At 43.1% G+C, this 22,157-nt stretch overlaps 1 long non-coding RNA gene across 2 annotated transcripts in view; it reads right to left on the bottom strand.

Moving 5' to 3' along the window:
- LOC107316509 (uncharacterized) overlaps window positions 1-22,157 on the bottom strand; it is a 60,377-nt gene that overhangs the window by 30,539 nt on the left and 7,681 nt on the right. The window contains exon 4 of one of the 2 annotated variants that reach the window (XR_014948358.1): window positions 18,404-18,492. This is a non-coding gene — a long non-coding RNA (uncharacterized LOC107316509). Of the gene's footprint in view, window positions 1-1,167; window positions 4,938-18,403; window positions 18,493-22,157 lie in introns of those variants that run through there. The other variant, XR_014948359.1, reaches the window with a different exon arrangement.

Genomic DNA, 22,157 nt, shown 5'->3' with positions numbered 1-22,157 from the left:
AGAAGTAACTTAGAACAACTAAGAGTCAGTGGCAAATGAGTCATTTGGGACTGTACAGATGTGCTGTTCAGCATCTGCCCAACCATTCTGATGTCTGTGAAAGGAGAGGGAAAGTTTTCCTCAAATTCTCTATGGACTGTAGTTCTTCCAGAGTTGAAGACTACAGAGAGACAAAAAAGAATAGTAAAAAGATAAGAGTGCTTCGGAATGCACATTGAACATACAGACCTATTCTCATCGTACAGAGATTGCTCCCTAGCTTATTTGTATGATATCCACGATGGCTGCAACTTGGTTGTTAGAGCACCAAACAAGGTACTGAATAGTTCACCATTAGCATTCACAACTGCCAACCCATAAAGTGATTTAGTCTTGACACTTAAACTAAGCCAGGATGATAGCACTAGAAAAAGCCTTCAGAAAGTTTTTGGTTAATGTTTTCACACTGCATCCAGATGCTTTTTGTGACTTCATAAGCATAGCATGAAATTGCACATCCAGCTTCAGCTCTGAACGCCGTGGCCTTAAATTAAAGGCTTTCAAGACAGCATCTACTTAAAGAAAATCCTGAAATATAAAACGCAACTTTATTATTATTATTATTATCATCATCACTACTACTACTATTATTATTATTATTATTATTATTTTCTACTCTGAAACTTCGAGTACTGAAAAGCCAGAAGACATTTCTCAGAAGAAAGTGTTTTCTAGCTGAAGATACTGATAAGGAGAACTCAAAAAAAGCCATAAATAATGGGAAGAAACCGAGTGATTGCAGTTGCTTTGGAAAGCTAATTGTTTTTATTCCTTCTGCTCATTAATGCAGCCACTTGTCACAAACTCTAAAAGTCTCATTCTTGCATTCAGATGGTTTTGAATTAAGTTGTTCTCATCCATGTGTCTTCTACTACGTATATGCAATCAGAGAAAAAACTTTGGAGCATGCAAAAGTATTTGCAGCAAGGAGAAACGCTACGGGCTCAGGTTGAAATGGCCAACTACAGTGCCATTCAAGATAAGCGGTTTTAAAAGGGGAAGGCAAAGCTCAGTTGTAAAGAACTTCGGCCTAAGACAAAAACTACCTCTGGGTAGGAAAGAGCATAATCAGGAATTCGCCCTTAACTCCCATCCAAAGCACTGCTCCAGGTGGATGTTCCAACGAACCTTAAACAAACAGCATCAACGTGGCCTCCCCTCTGCCAGGAGCTATGTGCTTGCGTGTCTGGTTAAACTCAAGGTCCTTCTCATAGTGGAAACTTCTGCTGCTGCCCTGCCAACCAGCTGTCTGCCCACGGAAAAGCTGGTCTGCCCCAGGCCTTTATGGCATCCACACTCAGCACACTCAATGTGCTTCAGCTGGGACCATTTGAAAGCTCAGTGTTAGCACTGGACAACATCTAGAGACTGCGGGTACCTTACATTTTTTTTCTTTTTTGGCTGAAGGACCACAATTGCTATTTGGTCTGCTCTTATTCAGCATTCCCACTGCCTGTGAAAGGCTAGGAAAGAAGCGTGTTGGTCCTTCCTGCAGCATTACTCACAGAGGCTCCTTGGTATCTGAGTCACGGCTGGTTTGGGACTAAGGCCTGTGTGTGATTAGTCACTGGAATTTGGTGGGAGGCTGTATTTAATAACACCCCTAGCTCTAGAGAAACAGGAAGCCAGGCAATCTTTAAGGACCGCAGATGCATTATAAACTCTTTCCAGAACCACCAGAAACGTAGCCAGCAAGAAAACAGTCAAATTAGCAAAAAAAGCATGTATGTAGGCGGGCAGGCAATACTTTCGTACCCCTGTTCCATACTGAGAGCAGAGCTTTGGCCAAGTATCACATCTCTGGGCCAGGATGTACAGAAATAACGCTGCTGTGTCAGTGAGGAGCATCTGCATGAGACCCTACAAGCACAGGCATCCTCAATATCTTTGGTCTAGACATACCATTAGGAGACACAATGAGCAAGGTCCCACATACTATATGTGCTGTTCATATGTGCTTCAGCACTTGCTGCTCCAGCTCCAAAACTGTAATTGTAGACACTCCCGAGTTGGCAATTTGGAGAATCAAATAGAAAAGGCACAGAAATCAAGAAGAAGTGAGGAGTGTGTTGTCAGGATAAGATGACTTCCTCCTTGACCATTAATCACCAAATGGTTTTGCTAAAGAATCAAGGATCTTGCAGTGAACTCAGCTATTGCCAAATCCCTGCTTTGCTCTGGTTCCATCACCAGCTTCTCCCAAGTCATTCCAAGTCAAACAGACTAGGATTATTGTCTACTCATAATCCAGCTTTCTCATGTGAAAGAGAACGATAAAGATTACAACCTTTTGCTCCAGAGGCCACTGCAAAGACAGAACTATTAATGCTTGTAGATGCTCAGAATATGACAGAATGCCCTCAGCCAACAGTTACTGTACTCGAAGGAATACTTCAGTACAGCTCAGGGGATTTGGAACTTCTAGACCTAAACAGAGATCAGCATTGGCAGCGACACATCACGGCACCTTAAGAGAAGAGACATCTCCCAGTCATTAACCTCGCTCAACGCCTTAAACAAATTCGAAATCTGTTTAGTCTGGAAACGATTATTCTGCTTATTCAGATGCATTTGATGTTTGGCCACACACAGCAAATATGGCGCAGTTCCAACTAAGGAAAAGAGATTACTGTGGCATCACCGAATTGCATTACATAGGACTGAATAATACATCCACACCATAATTAAAATCCCACAGTTTAAACTGCATTTAAGCTGAGCCCATGTTCTATGGTGGCTCCATTTCCACATGCTTCAGTGTTTCATGATACAGAGGAAAGCAGATGTTTCTAATAGTCTGAACTCTTAAAGAAGATTACTTTTACAATCTACTATGTACAGTTGAGAGTGGGACAGCACTGCTAGGATGGGTCAGAATGTTCCATTTGTCCTTATTCCAGTGGGAAATGTTTATTCTAACCAAACCAGATATAGACTTACTTTTACCCTAAGCAGTCAGATAATCAGATGCAAATAAAAAGATATCAATTTGGGTTTGTTTTTAGTTTTTATTTGTTGACTCTAGAGGTATCCAAATAATACTTCTTAAAAAACCACGTCTGGGGGGAAAAAACTGACCAAATCATATGTTTTCCATTGGTATTTTTCTCTTTTTACACAGGACTGCAATATAAAACTGTGAATCCCTGCTGATCTATTTATCTTTGTCCTTAATGCTGCAGTTACTTCCTTCTACACCAGTCTTCTACCATTCTTATACAGAGCAATCCCATCCAAACTGCTTCACTCGTTATAGTGTTACCCAAGGTGGCACAGTTTTATAGGCAGACCACAAGCATTCAGCATAAGAAAGTTTTCACAGTAAGTGCAGAATGGGTTGAGATTGGAAACTAAAGCACAGCTGCCTCACTCATCTTACACAATTAAGAATGGGTGAAGGCCATCTGTTGATGAACTGCCCCTTCTCATCACTCAGAGGACACAGGCTGCACTCTCACTTCTCCTTCTGCTCTGTTCAGAAGGCAGCAACCCCTCCAGTTAAGGTATCTCAAGAATAAGCAAGCAGGAAGTCATTTCCAAACCACAATCTGTCTGCCTCTATCTTCCACCATGTCAGACAGATATTCCCTGTTCCATGCACTGGTCAAAAGCCCCAGCACGCATCTTAAACATGCATATACTGAAAGTGCAAGGTTGAGTTCTCCCAGTCTCTTGGGCACAGAGACTATCAGTCTGAAGGAAGTACATCTAGTGTGCAAAAATCCTGCCTCCATCTTTGCAGGGAAGATGCTGCCTTCTCCAGCAGGGCCCCTGGTGGAGACCATCAGCAATAGAGGTAAATCCTGTGCTCTGAGGTTGCCTTATTGAGTCTAGACTATTAGAGTTTGGGGCCTCTTCTGCTGCTGCTGCATCCAGATGCTTAAACACAGACTCCTTCCTAAGCAGCCACGTGGGGGCACGTGACACCAGATGCAAGAACTCTAAGGGTACAGTATGAGAAGCATCACAGTCTGCTCACACTTCTGAAGTGAGGCAGCTCCTGAACAGAAGGACTCGAGGACCTCAGTTTAGTGTTCAGCTTGTAGCCTAGGTATTGCAAGCTACTTGCTGGTGAACACAGTACTCTATGGATGCCAGCTTGACAATACGTAAGACATCAGTAATGCATCTGCCTCCCATGCTTCACCAAAGATGTAATTGCATTGTGTCAATATCCCATTAAATGCATTCCCTTGCTTTCCTCTGTAGTGAGAGTTAGGAGGGAAGAACTGGCATGGTCTCTGCTCCCAGCTGCACTCAAACTCCAGCTGAGTTTTTTTTCCACAGCAATTCCCGGAAACATTTGCTGTAGAAGCAGCCAAGCCTTTTACTTCTTCCAACCCCAATTATGCTGTTTCTGCATCATCCATTTTCTACCAGCTGTCTGAGCTCATGGTCAGCATCAGACCAGAAACAGTACTGGGAGCTGCAGGGCCTGATGCTGAAAAAGTGAGCTAGATCTTAATGGAGAACACTGTGCCTCCTCCACCCCAGGTACTTTGGCCTTGCTTTTTCTCTTCTCCGCACTGATCCCTCAATGCCTTTCTTCTTTGAGTACCTCTTCCAGCCCACAGGCAGCTGCCAAACAACTCCAACCTTCCTACAGTCCACCAGCTTGGGAGAGAGCACCACCTCACTCTTGCACAGTCAGCATTGCACAGCAAAACCTGCCTCTTCCCCTAGCACCAGCAAGCAAAGAGGATTTGACCCTGTGCTGTTTCAAAATAGATGATGAACACAGCCAAGGGGTTCTAAGGTGACCTTGTAACTCAGACTATGAGCTAGCAAGGATACAAGGTGGACCCTTGTGAGATGTGGGCTCTTTTTCACATTGCAACTTCCTTGATGGAAGGTGCTTAGGGAAAAAGCAGCTCCTCTCTCAGAGCTTCTCTATCCTTCTCCCTTCTACTGACATTTCTTACCTTTACATTTTGGTTGCTCTTTTATGTAGAACTTGATGCTCAAAGGAGCAAAATCTTCAGTGAGTTAAGAAGGCACTGTGCTCCCAGCTCCTTCTATGGCAAACATGACATGAAACAGAACGCCTGCTCTTCAGGCACTGCCATATTCAGCCCAAGGTACAAAGAGTTCTCCAGAACACACACACCAGGCTTCACCAACTTGCTGATTCTCCAGGAAATAACACCAATTGCTTTGGATAAAGAGCTGAAGCTGCTGGGGAAGGATAAACAGCAGTGATGCTCTGCAAAAAGCTGGGACTTCCCAGCAGCAAAACACAGTAAAGCTGTGAGGGTCACTGCTCTCACAATGTCAGCTCAGTGCTCAACACACCAAAGCCTTAATATCCAGCAAGGCAGACAAAGACAAAAGAAAAGGCAAGCTGCTGGTTACACGGCCCAAAAGCCAGCAAGGCAGACTAGTCCCTATCTCCCAGCTATTCACCTCCACTTGTTGAATGAAACCCTTAAGTGCCAAGTCATATTTTCCAGCTCTGTGAAATTTTTTCTTAGCTAGCCAAAACCAAATAACAGCATGAATTATCTGTCTCTGTCCCTGTATTCCTGAATTCCTTCTCCACAGCTTCTCACCAGGCCTGGTGCTAATTAGGAGCAGGCTGAAATTCACCACATCTGTGCAAAATGGCAGGGGTGGACAGACACATGACAGGAGCTATTGCAAAACCTGCAGGTCTAAAAGAACTGACCCATCTGATGCTGACTGCTTCTTCAGGCACTTCCTTTTGAGGAACGATATGGTATTAATCTTCCTGTGAAGTCTAATAAGAAAAAAAAATAGAGGAGCTTTGAAAAAATAACCTCAACCATAGGGAGGGAAGGGGGTAAAACTGCATTTTGTTTGCAGGCCTTTCATTAATAATCCCCTAATAACAGGCTTTATTGGTTGGTAAATCATTTGATGGCATCCTTGGCAGTCCAAGATTCCTTATGGCATGTGTGTATATCTGCTGTTTGGAGTAGACCTAATTAAAACAAGGCTTGCGGTTAAGCCTCTAGCATTTAGACCAATGCACAAAAAGGGAAGCAGTACATGCATTTTTAAAGCAACAGTGAGCATGGCAGTTCAACAAGACACTAGAAAGAAACAAACGCAAAAGATGAATTCAGTCATACTGTAAAGAACTTCCCTTCATCTTCTTAGAACAACCCTACATGTCACCTTTGAGGAGTAGATTCAAAAACTGACCCTAAGACCTTTCCATCTGTTCAGACTTGCATCTTTATCCCCTCTCCCATCCAAGAATATTAAGCAGTAAAACTATAAATGCATACCTAGAGGTAACCGTTTCAGTATTTTAGAGGTAGGTAAATTGAATATTTAATAGAACTGATTTCCCACTGAAAAAATAGTATGAATCCTGGGATTCATACCTTGTATCTTATCACATTTGGGAGACAGTTTGCTCTTGAAGTACCTTCTGCTCTCTTGGCTTGGGCACCTAGGAGAGTTCTTAGGAATAGCGTCAAGACCCTCAATTCCCTAACATAGCATTCACTGGAAACATTTGAGTAGGAGGCCTGGCAGATAGGTTTTCACTCTGATTTATAAGGAAGACAGAAAAGGAATGTCTCCATAAGCCAAACCAGAGAGGTTTAATGGCATTCCTTAGTTATTATTACTATTTTTTAAATCCACTGTCAGTCCAGAACCCTGCCCAGTTCAGAACCCCCAAGTTGGAAGGGACCCACAGGGATCACAGTCCAGCTCCTGGCTTCACACAGCACCACCCTAAAATCAGATTGAATGCCTGAGAGCCTTGTCCAGACGCTTCTTGAATTCCAGTGCCATGACCACTGCCCTGGGGAGGCTGTCACAGTGCCCAGCCACCCTCAGGTGAAGGACCTTTTCCCTTATATCCCATCTGAACATTCCCAAAACAGCTCCACACCATTCCCTTGGGTTCTGTTGCTGTCACAGAAAGGAGCAAAGATCAGCAGTAGCCCTCCACTCCCTGTGAGGAGCTGCAGCTGCCCTGAGGCCTCCCCTCAGCCCTTTCCTGCTCTGGGCTGAACAAACCCAGGGACCTCAACTGCTCCACAGGCAATCCCCAAAGTTAGGCTGCCAGGCAAACAGCAGCACCCTGGGGAGGAAGAGCAGCCAGACCTGCATGCAGAACAGCTGCTTAGCAGCCCTGCCCAGGTGGTCACGATGTCTCTGGGAATGGAGTTACACTGCTGCTTCTACCTGCTCCCACAGCCCAGCACCCTCTGCAATTCCCTGTGCTGGAAGAGAGCATAAGTATTTTCCTGAGAAAGCAGTGACAATGAATAAACACAGAGAAGCTACCTCAGGCTCAAAAAGACTTCAGCAGCTGCTGGAGACCTAGAGTATCTGGGTGAAATACATGTCTGTGCTTTATTCTTAGGCTCTCATTTAAACCTCTCATCCTGAACCATAACAAGATACCGGGTCAGGCAAAGCTGTGATGTGATCCAGCAAAGCCATTCTCATCTAACCAAACATAGAAGAGCTTCTGCTTTCTCCTATCCTTGGTTCACACTGGTTTTGCTTTCCCATTACTGAGCCTGATTAATACTTGGCAAGACAGCACTTTAACCTAGCTGTGTGCAAGCAGTGGCCTGCAGAGTTTCAACCTATACCCAACTGCTGGTACCCAGACAGTTTATTTCCAGTTCACAGTACACAAAGCATCCCTGGCTGCACAGGGAGTTGCTTCCTCTCCAGCAGCTGGGACATGCACAAGCCTTTCTTCAATGGGATCAATTCATCAGGCATCTTTAGTCATCTCAACCGTGTGACCACAGAGGTCTCGTAGCATGAGAAGCTCCACACTGCATTCTGTGTCTACTTGTGCAATGGTGATCTGATGGAAAGTTACAGATGATGGCAGCCTGGTTTAGTCTCACAGCCATAAGCCCAGCATCCCCAGCACCACCTCTCACACTTGCTCTCTGCCTTCAACTAACGTGCAAAAATAAAATCCCAGCAGGCTTCAGGGAAAACATTCTCTACAAAACAGCATGTTGAAGATGACAAAGTGAAATACTAGAAGAAAAAGGAAATGAACTGGTTAATGTAGCTCCTATTTGATGTTACCTCTGTACAACCATGATGCCAGCTGAGCACTGCTGGCATGCAAACCAAGAGGGATGCATCTCAGCTGAATTACGTATTCACTGGGAAGCAGAACACGTCAGTTAACCATAACAGTATTCAGCCGTCATGTTTGTACAATATCAAATTCTTTCCTGTGCAGGGAGCAGCTTTCAAGAATCACAGTCCATGACGTTACCTAGGAGGCACAGTGCCAAATGCCTGCCTTGTGGCTTTGCTTTCAACAAACAAACTGAGGCTGGTACAGAAATGTCATGCTCAGTCAGCGGGGGGCTGCAGGTGAAACCTTGGATGTCAACAGGGATGTTTTTTACCACTTCAGCAAGTCAGGATTTCACAGGGTGAATATCACATTATGCTGCCCTAGGGATCAAGGGCAAGCAGCCAGAATTTCTCCTCAGTCATTTAACAGAAAGACTGCTCCCGAGGGCAAGACACAGCAGAAATTTGCATTAGATGCTCTGGCTTGCTCCAGCCAGCAGCATTCCCCACAATGGTCCTAAGTAACTCCAGTACCTGAAGGCCAGGGATAGTAAAGCTTGATCAAGCTATGACCCAAGAGCATTCAAAGCATGGTAAAAACATGATGTCTACAGCCAGAAATTAGGCAAGGGAATTAAAACAAAGCACTCAGTCTTCAGTATGCTGGTCTCTTCAGTCTCACGTATAGTAACACCCGGCTCACTCCAGCTTCAGGTGCTCCCTAACAGAAACAACTCATCACTGAAAATATTGCTCAAATAACATTTGCTTTGAAGGCAGGAGACCTTCTCTGAAGGCTTAAAAGTTATTTAGGAACACTTGACCAAAAGAGGGGAGCGGAGATCTCATGAAAGTATTCATAGGAAAGGGTTATTCCAGATGAGCTTTAAATTCCCAATTTCTTCATTTTTCAAGGGAAAAGTTCCAAGCTGAGAGCCTGAAGTGGCTTTATGTAAAACAATGTTTCTTTCTTCTACAGATTTTTTTCCAAGTTCAGCTGTTGAAACTAAACTGAAAAAAAAAATAGCCATGTCCTCAGCAGATCCAACAACATACTCTTCCTTTTTTTTTAATTTGAGGTGTGATTTGTAACCCCTCAGATTCCACATGGAAAAAGAATTACAGCTCATCTTTGCTCATTCCCACTCAAAAAAAAAAAACTCTTCCCCACCCAGACACTGCAAAGGGAAAAAACAGTTTGCATCTCTGTTTCCCAGATAAATAACAGCATGTCTCCTGCTTTCCAATCCAAGTACCTACGCTTGTAGGACTTTGCCTGTGAGTAGTGGGGCACATCAGCCCACAGAGCAGAGCAGGTATAGGGATCTAGGACAGTAGCTGTTGATTTGGTTTAGGGAAACCCCACAGCACATCCCCCTGCCATGGCTTTCTTGAGCTTCCCTGCTCCCAGGAAGCCTCCAGCAATCACCACTGGACAGACTCAAAGCTTTTACTGCAATGGAAGTAGCAACGTTACATCCCACACCCAACATAAGTACTTGCTGTATGTTCCAGGCCATTGCCAAGGCTGTGACTCAGTCCTTCCTGAGTCTTTAATTCTTGAGCAAAGTTACATTTCTGATCTGTACATACTGTTCAGCTTCGTCTCTTTGCAATTTATGGACTTTAGCACAGAGGCAATTCTCCTTCCTATTGGAAGGAGTCAACCTCCCCTCAATTCTTTCAGAAGAGAAAACTCTCTCCAAGCTCTGGTCTGGCCTTTTCATTCAAGAAGAGAGAGCAAAACACCTCAACAACCATCTCACAAGTACAAAGCCTGTGTCTCATGAGAAACTGGGTTTATTTCAAGCTCTGTGACAGAATACTATGTGAACTTGTGCAGGTTCTTGGGATCCAATTCCAGCTGACACTGAATAAAGCTGTGAGTGAAATGAAGTTACTCTGCAGCTGAGAAAAACAACATTCTAGAGCTCCCTGCATCTCAGTCCCAAAGAAATAAGAGTCTTGAGATCTTGTTTTTTAATTCCAAAGGCTAAAAGAAATGCTCCTAATGCTTAGCACCAAACTTGTTGATGACTCGGTGACTAAGTCTCTGACCACGGCCAAGATTCAGCTCAGCTAACACCACACATTGAGCTCCATTCCTAGTTCGCTCAAGCTCTTCACATAGTTAGTGAAGAGACAGACAACTTCATAAGGCAGTTCAGGTGTTCATAAAGCTGAGTCACTCCTTTTCTGTAGCCTGAACACCTTTGGAGAGTACAAGGCATGTCCATTAAGAAAACAACCACAATCCTGAGAGCCAAGGCCAACTTTTTACCCATCAGTTGCTGGAAGACCACAGACTAAGTTGACAGGATTTGGCTCACTGCTGTGTTTTATTCAAGACCTGAAAGTGAACAGAAATACAAGAACGTTGCTAAGTTTCCCATAAATAACCTGAAACCTCAGTCAGAGCCAACACAGCTCATTTCCATGGAAAGCTTTAGCTTGAGGGAGGGGAGCAGGGTGGAGGCAGTAATATCAGTCACTTGGTGACAAACTCCTGCCTGGCACTACCCCCCCGCAAAAGCATGAGCCATCTCCAGCCTCTCCTACCTTCAGCATCATCAGTTGCACTAAAAAGCCACAATTCATATTTGAATAGCATTCATTTTAGCAAGCAAATTCAGCCTTGGGAACCCATTTGAGGAAAAGACACATCTAATGGGATTTGGTCAGTTAACTCTCATATGTTTAACTGGGTATCCAAATATCAACCCCAAGCATGGGAAAAATAGCCTTCCATCACATCTAGGAAGATTAACAAGCAAGAAGATCACCCCAAATTAATGGATATGAGAAAAAAAGAATAGGACTGTGGCAAGAACACCACTCATCCCTATGGCTGAAGAAGTTAAAGAGACAAAGCTTCAGGACTGATATCGCAGTCGCTTTTCTTTCTCACCACTTTGCATCAGCAAGAAAGCATTTCTTTCCTTCCCAAGCTCCACTAACATAAGGTCCAAAATCTTCCATGCTCATCATAGTCCTTGAAACAGTGTGCTGAGACAGACATCATTACCTGCCTTTTTTTTCCTTACACACAGAGCTCAAATAATCCCTGTTTCCTGAGGATAAGCTTCCATCCCATGCAAGACCAGGGTTCAGACTGGTGCCACATTCTGATACAGAACCCACTCCACGTCTGATCCAGCAGAAGAGTTCAGATCCATTTTTGTAGCTTCAGGCTTGGTGTTTCCGGACTGTGCTCATCCACACGTGCTGACTTCCACCCTGGATTTTATATTCTACCTTATATCTCAGTAGTAAAAACAGCAACCACTTCATTCCCCATCACTCCCCAAAGAGTCACAGAAGAAGCCTGCTTGCTTTATTGTGCACTATACAGCCTTGCTTCTGGTGGTCAGCGTTATCCAGAGCCAGGAAGCACTGCACACCATCAGCAAAAAATCTAGATTTTAATCACTCAGAGCAGTAGCACAGACCACACAATCTGGTTCAGTGAATATGATTTTTATAGCCCCTAAGTGTATAGATGACCAATTAAACAGGTCCTGTTTTGGCATCAACGTACACGAATATTAAAATCAAGCTACTTTAGAGTGTTAGTGCATATTTTAAAGCACTTAAAATAGGCCATACTAAAATATATGTCTGCCAATCCACAGATAAAGACCCAAAGGAAATATTTCTGGCTTAGTACTAAATATATACCTGATGAAGGATTAGCACAGTCCCACTGAAAGCCAGCAGAGCTGAGAGTGCTTCTCAGATCACCTACTTTAATTGAAGCTGCTTCTTGTTAAGCTGTAAGATGTTCCTTGAACCTAATCACAGGGTAACTTATCCATTATCCCCTCTGTATTGGTGATAGCAACCGGCAGCAGTAATACAAGAGAACAGAAGTTAAAGTAAACTGAATGTCTGATACAGGCAGATGTTTTTCTTGCTTCAGGTCAACCATCTGCCTTTCCAGAGAAGCCCCAGAACCTGATCACCTTTACACACTACAGCCTGCAAGACAGATTGAAAAAGACCCTGTGAGTAAGGCTGGTATCTGGTGTTGAGTGAGGGTGAAAGCATTTTTTGCTGGAAAATAGTGGGATACAAGAGCATGGGAGTTATGATTCACCAAAATGCTTCCCTTCCCCAGCAGTTCCCCACCTCGAGAAGAACAAACAGTTGGAGCCCAGGAGCAGTAACTCAGCGGCGAAGCATTTGGCAGAAGTGTTTCTGGAGCAATTGCCAAGGCTGAGCTGAGTGCCAGCTAGAAAGCCTTCTCAAAGCAACCCTGATGGAGCATCACCAGGAACAAAACAACATTTCCTGAAACTACTGTGAAAGAAGACAAAGAATTCACTCAGTCACTGATCCAAAAAGGCAAAATCCAGAAGAATCAGGCCTTCTCTTATTCCAAGTAAAATACCCAATATAGATCTTCTCAACAGGCCTAACGAATAAATTCAGCAGCAGTTGTATCTGAGACCTCAGCTATGAAAAAGCTAGAGTGCAAATTGGGTTATAGCAATAAAGGACTTGTCTCTCTAATACATCATGGGCTACCATAACAGTGCACGCCCTCAGCATGAAAACTGTAATGGTCTTTCCCAAGCACAGTGGTTTATGTTATGTGTTTTGAACTCGCTTCCACTGCTATGGGATGCAATAAGGTTTCCACATGTATTCTAGATACAGCCTCAATTTTAAGCACAAAGAAGTTCTCAGCAGAACTTCAACCTGGGTACCTTGATTTGTGCACACAACTTGAGGATATCTATATTTTGCATCAGCCCCTAAGAAACATCCAGTATCGTCAAATATTGGAACTGGTATGGAAAACAAATAATACTCTCACGCACAATCAACACCAACTTTTGCAGTACCTAAGATTTTTATTCAAAATCTTCCTGCAGTCATCTTGTGAGAAAAATCAGCTTTGCAGATATAATTCAGGAAGGCCTCCGTAATGTGAACGAACAAGCCCTGTATGATTTAGAAACATGAGATGAAGAAAGAAATTGTTTTCATTTCAGTCTTCAAAACTCTGACTTAGGGTTTCCAAAGCACTACAGACTATCAATGCTTAAGGCTTTGGCTACAAAAGTATCAAAGGTAACATCAGAGTTGAAAGATCAGAAGCCAACTTTAACTGCTCTTACAGGGATACTTTAGGAATACCGGGAAGAAAATAAGTTCCTTATTAACTGAGGATATTTTCCCATCAGGGGCCAGGTAGAGCAGATCAGAGCAGTGAAACCAAGCAGTCTGAATTGGAAATGTGCTATGCACTAAATGCAGTTTGAAATGTCTATGTATGTCTTTGAGGACTGGCTACAAGTCATAAAGTACAATCTTCTTTTACCTGTCTTTGGAAGGAAATATGTATTTTTCCCTAAAAAGCAGCAAGATTTTTGCAAAAACAAGAGATTGCACTGATGCACAAATACTAAGTTCCATTCTACCAATCCACTGACAAAAGGACTCAGCTTCCATGCCCAAATTAACACTTCCCCTACCACGTTCTCTTATGGTCCAGCACACAGGAGATGTCACAGACTCACAGTGGATCAGTCTGTGGACATCACAGCTTGTTACTCTGTGAGGTTATCTGGGAACCAGTTAATCCTTGCTACTCCTCACCCCTGCAAGGCTCTCTTGTACGGAGTGGAGAAGCGTGGCTGCACAGCTTGTACAACATAAGAGATCAGACGAGTACCTGACTCCTGAGCCATGAAACAAACTACTGAGGTGATCTCCCTTCCTAGCATTCTGGCAAAGCTAATGTAAGAGCAATTGCAGATGTATCCTGAACTTAGGGCACTCTTGTGACACTACTCCTACAGGTACTGCTCTTAGCCAAAAATGTAAATGTGCCACTGATGTAAATGTGCAGAGAAACCACAAACCTTTCCTTTCTAGTATAGATTCTTGGGTGGGCAGATGTTTGAGAAAACATTCCTCTACATGCATTCAGTGTGGAAAGAACAAGTGATACATGTCATAAGGACAGGAAAGATCAAACAGAAGAAGTTCTTAGATCATTCATTGCATCTAGTTTTGCATTTGCTTGTTGCCTCCATTTGTAGTTGAGCTGCTCAGGCCAGAAGAAAGATCAAGAAAAGAGCACAAATTTTGGCATTAGCCCTTCTCCTTTCCCTCACGTCCCAAAAGGGCTTTCTAAATCAAGTTAAGTGCTTGAATAATTATAAAGTGTTAAGTATTTACATACAAAACAGAGTCAAAATGCTATTATGACTAGAAAAGATCATTCAAATCCATCTGCTGTAAGTGTTCTGGAGAATTCAAGTCTGGCTGAAACCAAAGAGGGATGGAGGTGGAGCCCCTCCCTCTCCTCCTCTTGTGATTAGGAAGTCCATGTGACAGGGCAAACCCCTCCTTCTCAGTCTTCTTGTACATCTCAGAAGGGCTACTCACACAGCTGATATTCTGGCCTCTATCTTTCTATAGGAATCTATCTTTCTTCCTGGTCCTATTCATATTAAAAACATACAAAAAGTTGTCAAAGATCTGAAAGCTACCATATTCCAGTGTCATCTCAACAGGTCAAAAAGAGCATCTCTTCATTATGGAGTTTTGTTTTTAGCTGAAAACACTTCTGGATTTGCTAAGTTACACTTGAAAAAAGTTAGTTCACCCACCATGCAAAACCTTCCCATCATTTACATAGTCTGCTACTCAGGACTAACAGCTTTACTCACAACTACACGCTGGCTGATGGTTTATCTGGTCCCGACATGTACGCAAGTAGCACCACTACAATAAAATCCTTGGCCCTGCCCTATTCCCAGCCCTCAGAGAGGTCTGCAAGAAAGCAAACTTGTCAGTAAACTCATCACAGGACCAGTTCCATTGCCAGGAAACGAGCCCAAGACCGCCACATAGTAAGTAATTGGCAAACAACTTCAGGAGCAGGTTTCATCTCTCCAGGAGGCACTAGGTTCACACCTTACAGTACAGGTGTTGCAAGGTTACCAATTTCACTTCAAGCCAAGGGTTAAGTTTCTCCTTACCTCCTCACCACACCAGAAGCAAGGCAGATGGTGCACGCAGAGCCAAACAACACACACTAATGGATTTTTCCTACACGCTGAAACCCATCAGCTGGAAGAAGCTGCTAGGGCTTGAAGCCAGTAGAAAAGCTTTGCTACCTGCCTTGGAAAGTTTGCACTGTACTCTAGTCTTGCCCATGCTAGTGAGTACACTTGAGGTCACGAACAAAAAACATCAGTACAGGTTTCTGTTCAGCTCTGAGGAGGAAAACAGCAATGTTTGAAGCAGACTTGCTTCAAATACAAATATCAAGAGATACATCAAACATCAAGAGATCCCCAGGACAGAGGTACCAGGGCAGAGTATTACCTACAGGGTGAGGTTAGAGAATCTGCCCAGCATAAAAACAGCCTGACAGAGGGACTGCTGCAACTCAGCAATCTCAAACAACCCCTCTGTGCGTCTCCAAGCAAGAGTGGCTCATGCTGTAAGCAGGCTGAAGTTCTAAGTGGTAGCAGATGTTGGCAGTATGCTCTAGACCTTTGCTTCATGAATTCCCAGATAAACTGCTTTTGTGCTAGCCCTTCTGTAGTAATAACAATAATTAAGTATCGTTTATATAAGGCCTTTCATCCAACAGTCCCAACGTGCTCAATAAATTTAACAAACCCATATATTCAACAGATGGATTCCTTTACATTTTGCAAGAAGCCACATACATCTCAAAGCAATCCTCCATGTTCTGGCAAATAGTAGGCACTAGAATTACCTCCAGTTCCCAGAGAGGAACAGAATTAGGGAACAGCAGTGCTATGCTAAAGGCTGCAGCACACTCTGGTAATAACAAAAAGACCAACTCAGAATTCCTGGCTCTTAGCTCTGTTCCCACTGTGGCCAGGAAACCACCCTGCCTCCAGAAATTCACATGCACTGATAACTCCAGCATATTATTCAGAACATGGAACTGAAAAGCAAGGATGCACTCCTAGAGCCCATGGAGAACACCAGTTCAAATAAATCGAGTCCAATCAAAACAATTTGGTTTTTGTTTTCCTACTAATAACTTAAGCTGGCTAGAATCAATTTAGTGGATCAGGCAGGATCCTGAAGAGAAGTCCATTTGTCAGCAAGAACCTGTAATGTTGCTCGTACATCCCACTGAAGGATAAAACTCCCCAAAGCACACATAACAGGAGATGTGTGGAAGAATCAGCCTTGTCAAAACAGCAGTGCTATTCTCACATTACCTAGATCTCATTCCATTAGCTCACACATTGCACACAGGTAGACAGAGGTGACATGAAACAGCAGCATGGAAAGAAGTGAGTCATTGAACCTTTGGATTCAGTCAGACAAGAAGCACCTTTGCCATGGCTAGTGTCCACATTGCATGTCTAATAAAAGCAGAGTGCATGTGCACTAAGGTAATATCTACCTATGAGTCAGTGACCAGAGCACAGCACCACCATCCACACTCCCCAGGTTATCTTCAGTTACACAGCTGCCTGCTTCCTAACAAGAAACTTTCTGACAGCAGCTGGGCTTCAAGCTTTCCAGCTAATTGGCTACTGTTTAAGTAGGTCATGCTTCCACCTCATCAAAATGGCATCACACAGGATATTCTACAACTCAGTATCCCAACACTCAAGTTACCCTGCCTCTAATACTTACCTCCCAACAAGCAAGACCAGAGTAACTGAGCAACTCTGCCCAGCAGACTGGGCAAAAAGTAACAGGTTCCAGTTAAGATAAAGGAGAACAACTCAATTATCAACTGTTATGGTGCATGAGTAGTAGCAGTTTCTTAGCTGTGCCTGAGCCCTAACAAAGCAAAACTTTCCTCACTTGTTCCTACTAGATTCTCCTTTCACATTTTCAGTACTGCTTCTACCAAAAGCAGAGCGCTCAGACTAAGTTTCACTGTATTTGTTCTCATTTGAGATCATGTAAGGAAGCAGTTGCTGAAATCTCAGTTACTATAGCTGTATGTAGACCTGTACTGTATCTCAGTTTGTAATTACAGTAATTAGATAATTTTTTTTGGCCTAAACTTTGCCTACACATGAAGAAAACTGCAGCAGAGCACGATCACTTTGTAACTGATAAGGCAATATAATAAGGCAATAAAATCTGGTACTTATCTCTTGCCATTTATGCTGGACATAGAGAGTGAGAACACTCAGATCTTCTCCTAAGGCTCCTTGCCTTGAAGTATTTGATATTAATTTTGTTGGTATCTAACTTGCTCTGAAATCAGAATTAGGAATCATGGCAATTAGAAGTGCTTCCTTCTCTAGTTGTTAGAAACATACCTTGATAAACTGGCCAGCAACACAAGCAACTGACAACAGCCAAAGACACAGCCAAGCTCTCCTCAACTAAATTAAACTAAGGAACATGAATTCTACTTAGAAAGGCACAGTTCTAGCACTTGGACCTGACGGGGGAAGGGGGAAGGAGAAGGCCCATCCAAGGTGACACCCAATTCCTTCCAGCTGAAATAGACTGAATTTCTACCAAGGAAAGCCAGGTTTCACAACCTGCAGTAGGGAAAGCATTCACTGAACAGAGATTGTATGAATTCATAAAAGAGGCTAGACTAGAGCACATTTTTTCAGAACACAGAAATATAACAGCTTTTATTTCCTTTAATGACTCAGTGTTCCCAATGGAAAGAGCACACGCATCATGGGTTTGGCACTAGACACCATTCAATTTCCTACCAGCTCTATTCTGCAATGAAGCCAATACAGCCATTTGCTTAACCTCTTCAAGAAGAAGGGGTTTGTCAGTGGTCTTCTGCAAGAAGGATGCAGGGAGACGTTAAACAGCTCTTGACTTGAAGTCCATACAGCACAGCTCACCGCTATACAAAAAACCAAAAGTCCAGCAGGAAGTAAAGAGAAACTAGAGAAGGAGCTCTCTTCCTGGTATGAGTCAGGATAGCTCCAGAAAAAGGAGCTATTATGTTTTGAACTAGGAAAAGTTGTGCACCGTAACTAGTTACAGCCTTTCTCCCCACTGATTCATTCCCCAGCATGCTACTGAGCTACAAGACACAAGGATGCCATAGGTAATCAAACAGGCTTAGTACACAGCTTGCAACCAACCTTAACTCTCTATGTGAATACAATCTTGAGTTTTAAACCTGAGGTTGCCTTTCATGTTCCTTTGCATACTGCAAGCATGACAAAGTAACTCTGAGATGCTGAACTACAAGGGTTTTCATTTGATGTACAACCAGCATGCTGGAGTGGCTAAAAAACTGGAACAGTGCTCATGATGTAATGAAAATATGCTCTAATATGGATCTCAAAAGCAACGTAAGCCTCTATTAAGTTAATAACCTTACCAAGAGACTTCTGGGTGCATGCTGTCTCTTCTGTTCTGAGCTCCCATCCCAGGATCCTTTGGCTATATCCAGCTCATGGAAGGGTGTACCTGAAATAGATAAGGATCCAGAGTAACCAGTTAAAAAATTGTGCCAAATGACATTTAAAAAAGTGTAGAAAGAGAAGTGCTACAAAAAAACCCCAGCATTTTAACATGCCTTTCTACCTCTTCTCTCTGTCAATCGCAGGCTTTGGGTGGGAATATTAAGTACCACATTTAATACTTGGCTTCTCTCTGCCTCTGTCTGCAACTAATGTGTTTAAGTTTTAAGTTATCTGGGTCTACATAAATAAACAATTCACCAAGAATTACTATATTGCAATTATAGGAGTTGAAATATCATGAGGAGTTGAATTTCCTCACATATTCATCCCACTGACTGATTTTACTAGAGCAGGCTGCTCCACCACATGCAAAGGCTGCAATAGAGAGTGCTGAGGTCACCTCTGCCAAATGTAGCAATAATACAGAATACAGCTAAAATACATTGGCCATCAAAGACATGCTGAAGAACCTTTGAGCAGCACATCAAGTTCTACTACAAATATTCCATGGAAAAGAAGCTAAGAGTCATTTAGGGCCTGCCTGCTGAGTGTGACATGCAAGGAGAGTCCTCTGATAACACTGAGAGGGAAGACTTCCTTTGGAGTTGAGAGGTTTTTCTTTTAATTCACTCCTTCAACCGTATGACCGCTGCCCTTGAAGACTTACTGGAAAAAAACCCAATTTGCCACTGCTTTGGATATGATGCAACAGGGAAGAAAGTTGTCTTGTGGCATGCCATTACATTGATCTGATGCTGGATATGCCAATGTTTCTGAAGTTCTATTCCCCGTTAAGAGTATTTTTCGCTCCATATCTGGGAACTTCACACGTGTAGCAGGATTGAAGTTCAGAGGCAAAAAGGAAGAACAGCAACACCTTCTCTAACAAAACTGAGAAACAATAAAAATCAAAGGTTACATATGTCCCTTTCCCTTTTCCTCTTCCTAAAGCATATGAAACAGCAGTCACTTAGCATCTTCCAAACAGAGCCCGCACAGTTCCTTACCACAGCTCTCTTGCCACAGCCAGATGTGCTGTCTAGAACACATCAGACCTTCCAAGCAGAAATTATAATATTGTCCCATTTTGTGATTTACTTCTTTTGCTTCAAACTACTGTTAAGAAAAAGCTATTTTTTGGACAAGGTTTACAAATATATTCACCCTGCTAAGATTTATTGTGCCTGCTCCCTAAAGAATAATCAGGGGAATAATGAACCTTGACATCCTTGACTAACCAAAGGAAGAGTGTGGAGGGTGCTAGGGAGCGAGATAATTCAAACATCTGGCTCCACACTAAGCCCAGGAAAAACAGTATTCAGTCTGTGCTATAGCAGGGCACAACAAAGCACACCTATATCAGATATCGTAGCATAAGCAAACATTTGTTTTATATCCATGCATGAATCAGGACACTGCCCCTGACATCCACCTTGGCTGTGTCAGTGCTACATTTATACGTGTATTTAGTAAAAAGGTTTCTTGACTTTTGTTTATAATAGCCTAGATCACTGTAACAGAAGCTGGAGAAGATCCATGCTTCTAATGGGACACATCTTACAAAAGTCTGGGAACTCTTAACCACAGGAAAAATGACAAGGCTTTAGAATGACTCACAGTCAGTATTTGCAAAGATGCTGGAAGGAGCCGGGTAACAAGACTAATCACTTTAATGTACTTTCCCCAGCTTTCATGGATTCCCATATGCTCCGCTTCGCTTCCTAAAGATCTCACTATACATATAATCATGTTTTTCTTTTAGATGGGCTGGGACTGGTGCTATTGTCGTTTCTTTCCCAGCAGTATTCTGGAAGTCAGAAGAGCTTTAGGTCACTTGGGGATGAGGGAAAACCCACCCCTTCGGTACAAGCACTGCAATCAAGTACCTCAGTGCTTCCCAGGACATGCACTGGGGCACCACAGGAGCCACAGCTTAAAAGCACCCCTTCCTTATTGGGCTTATCCTTTTTAAAAGGTACCCTTGCTGAACGCAATGCTCTCCCACCATGACTGTAATTTGGGTTACACTTTGCTAAAGGGTGAAAACATTTTGTCAGCTTGAAAAGACTCCCATATCCTTCCTAGCTTGTCAGCTGCCGAGCAACAACTCAAGTGGGATCATCCAACCCATCCTGAAATGGGTCACTCCTATAGAGAAGTTGCTAAAATAAAGCATTTAAGCTGCTTTGAAAGAAAAGCACTGCAGTAAAGATTTAAACATTTCTGTGAAAAAATAAAACAAAACAGGGCTTTTTCTACTTTTCTAGTAGGCTACAACAAGCATCAAGATTGATTATCTATTACTTCTAATGGAAAAGAAAGTGATATTTACAGTTTCAAAGTCAATATTACGACTCACGCTCACAGCAGCTGGAAGAAAAAATTCATTTCACATGCCACATCAGAGCACACGTGGCTCGTTTTGAAACATGAATTAGTCCATTCTATTAAACTCCTCCACATTGTTAAAATTACAATTCTCGATCCAAGACAACTTGGACTAAGTCAGCAGAAGACCTGTAACTGACTACAGTGAGAACTGGATGAAACTCCTAGGAGATAAACTGAAGAGGAAATGATTTTTAAAGAGAGACCTCTTGCCCCCGAGGCTAGACAGTCCTAGGAAACTACAGAAACACACTGTTCTTTTTTAGCCTTTCGCTGAGGCCAAAAGATTTAAAACAAACATGTATCTAAGACAGCAAAAGAAGATACTTCCCTTCTTCCCTCAGACATTAGCTCAGTTGAAATATCCTACTGGCCTCTTGCTGTCACTGCAGAGTTTCCAGCATCTGCTAGCAGAGGAGACTTGCATTTCATAGCATGTCTGGAAATTAAATCCCTAATTTGCCCTCCTCTTTAGATACTGACAGGCCACTATCAGGTCTCACCAGAACTTTCTCTTCTCTATGCTGAACAGCCACAGCTCTCAGCCTGTCCTTGTAGGAAAGGTGTTCCATCTCTCAAATCATTTTTGTGGCCCTTTGTTGTGTGGCTCTTCGCCCCAGCACACTGACCTTTTGTCCTCCTGTTCACCAACAGCCCTTCTATGGACACATCCCAGTTGGTCCACATCTCCCCTGTACTGAGGACTCTCCATCTGGACACAGTGCTCCAGGTGAGGTCTCGCAGCACAGAGGGGTAAATCTCCTCCCTTGCCCTACTGGCCACACTGCTTTGGATACAGTCCAGGATACAACTGGCTTTGGGCTGTGAATGTACAGAGCTGGCTATGTCCAGCTGCCATCCACCGGCACACACCCAGGTCCCTTTTGCCACTGCTGTGCTCTGTCCTTATATCCCCCAGCTTGTACTGACAGTGGGGGGTTGCCATGACCCAGGTGCAACACCTTTCATTTGGATCTGTTGAACTTCATGAGGTTCACCTGGGCTAAAAGTCAAATGACATCTCACTATGCTGACACAGGAGAAGAGAAATCTCTACACAGAACTAAGTTGCTCTGAGCGTACACAATCCACATCTTATTTTGTTAAGTTAGCAACAAGATCCAGAACTTCGCTATTATGTACTAAAGCTATGTTTCAGTTTGTTTGTATTGAGGAACATACTCTCACTTTGCATTCAAGAGCAAACCTCCCTTTATTTCCTTCAGCTGGGCTTAAATTACATCAAGATCTCTTGTCCTGCAGAATGAGCAAGGATTAAGA

This window comes from Coturnix japonica, chromosome 7 (assembly GCF_054131305.1).
Source record: "Coturnix japonica strain WE chromosome 7, WE-NBRP24, whole genome shotgun sequence".
Taxonomy (NCBI): Eukaryota; Metazoa; Chordata; class Aves; order Galliformes; family Phasianidae; genus Coturnix; species Coturnix japonica.
This window is presented reverse-complemented; position numbering and strand designations above follow the sequence as displayed.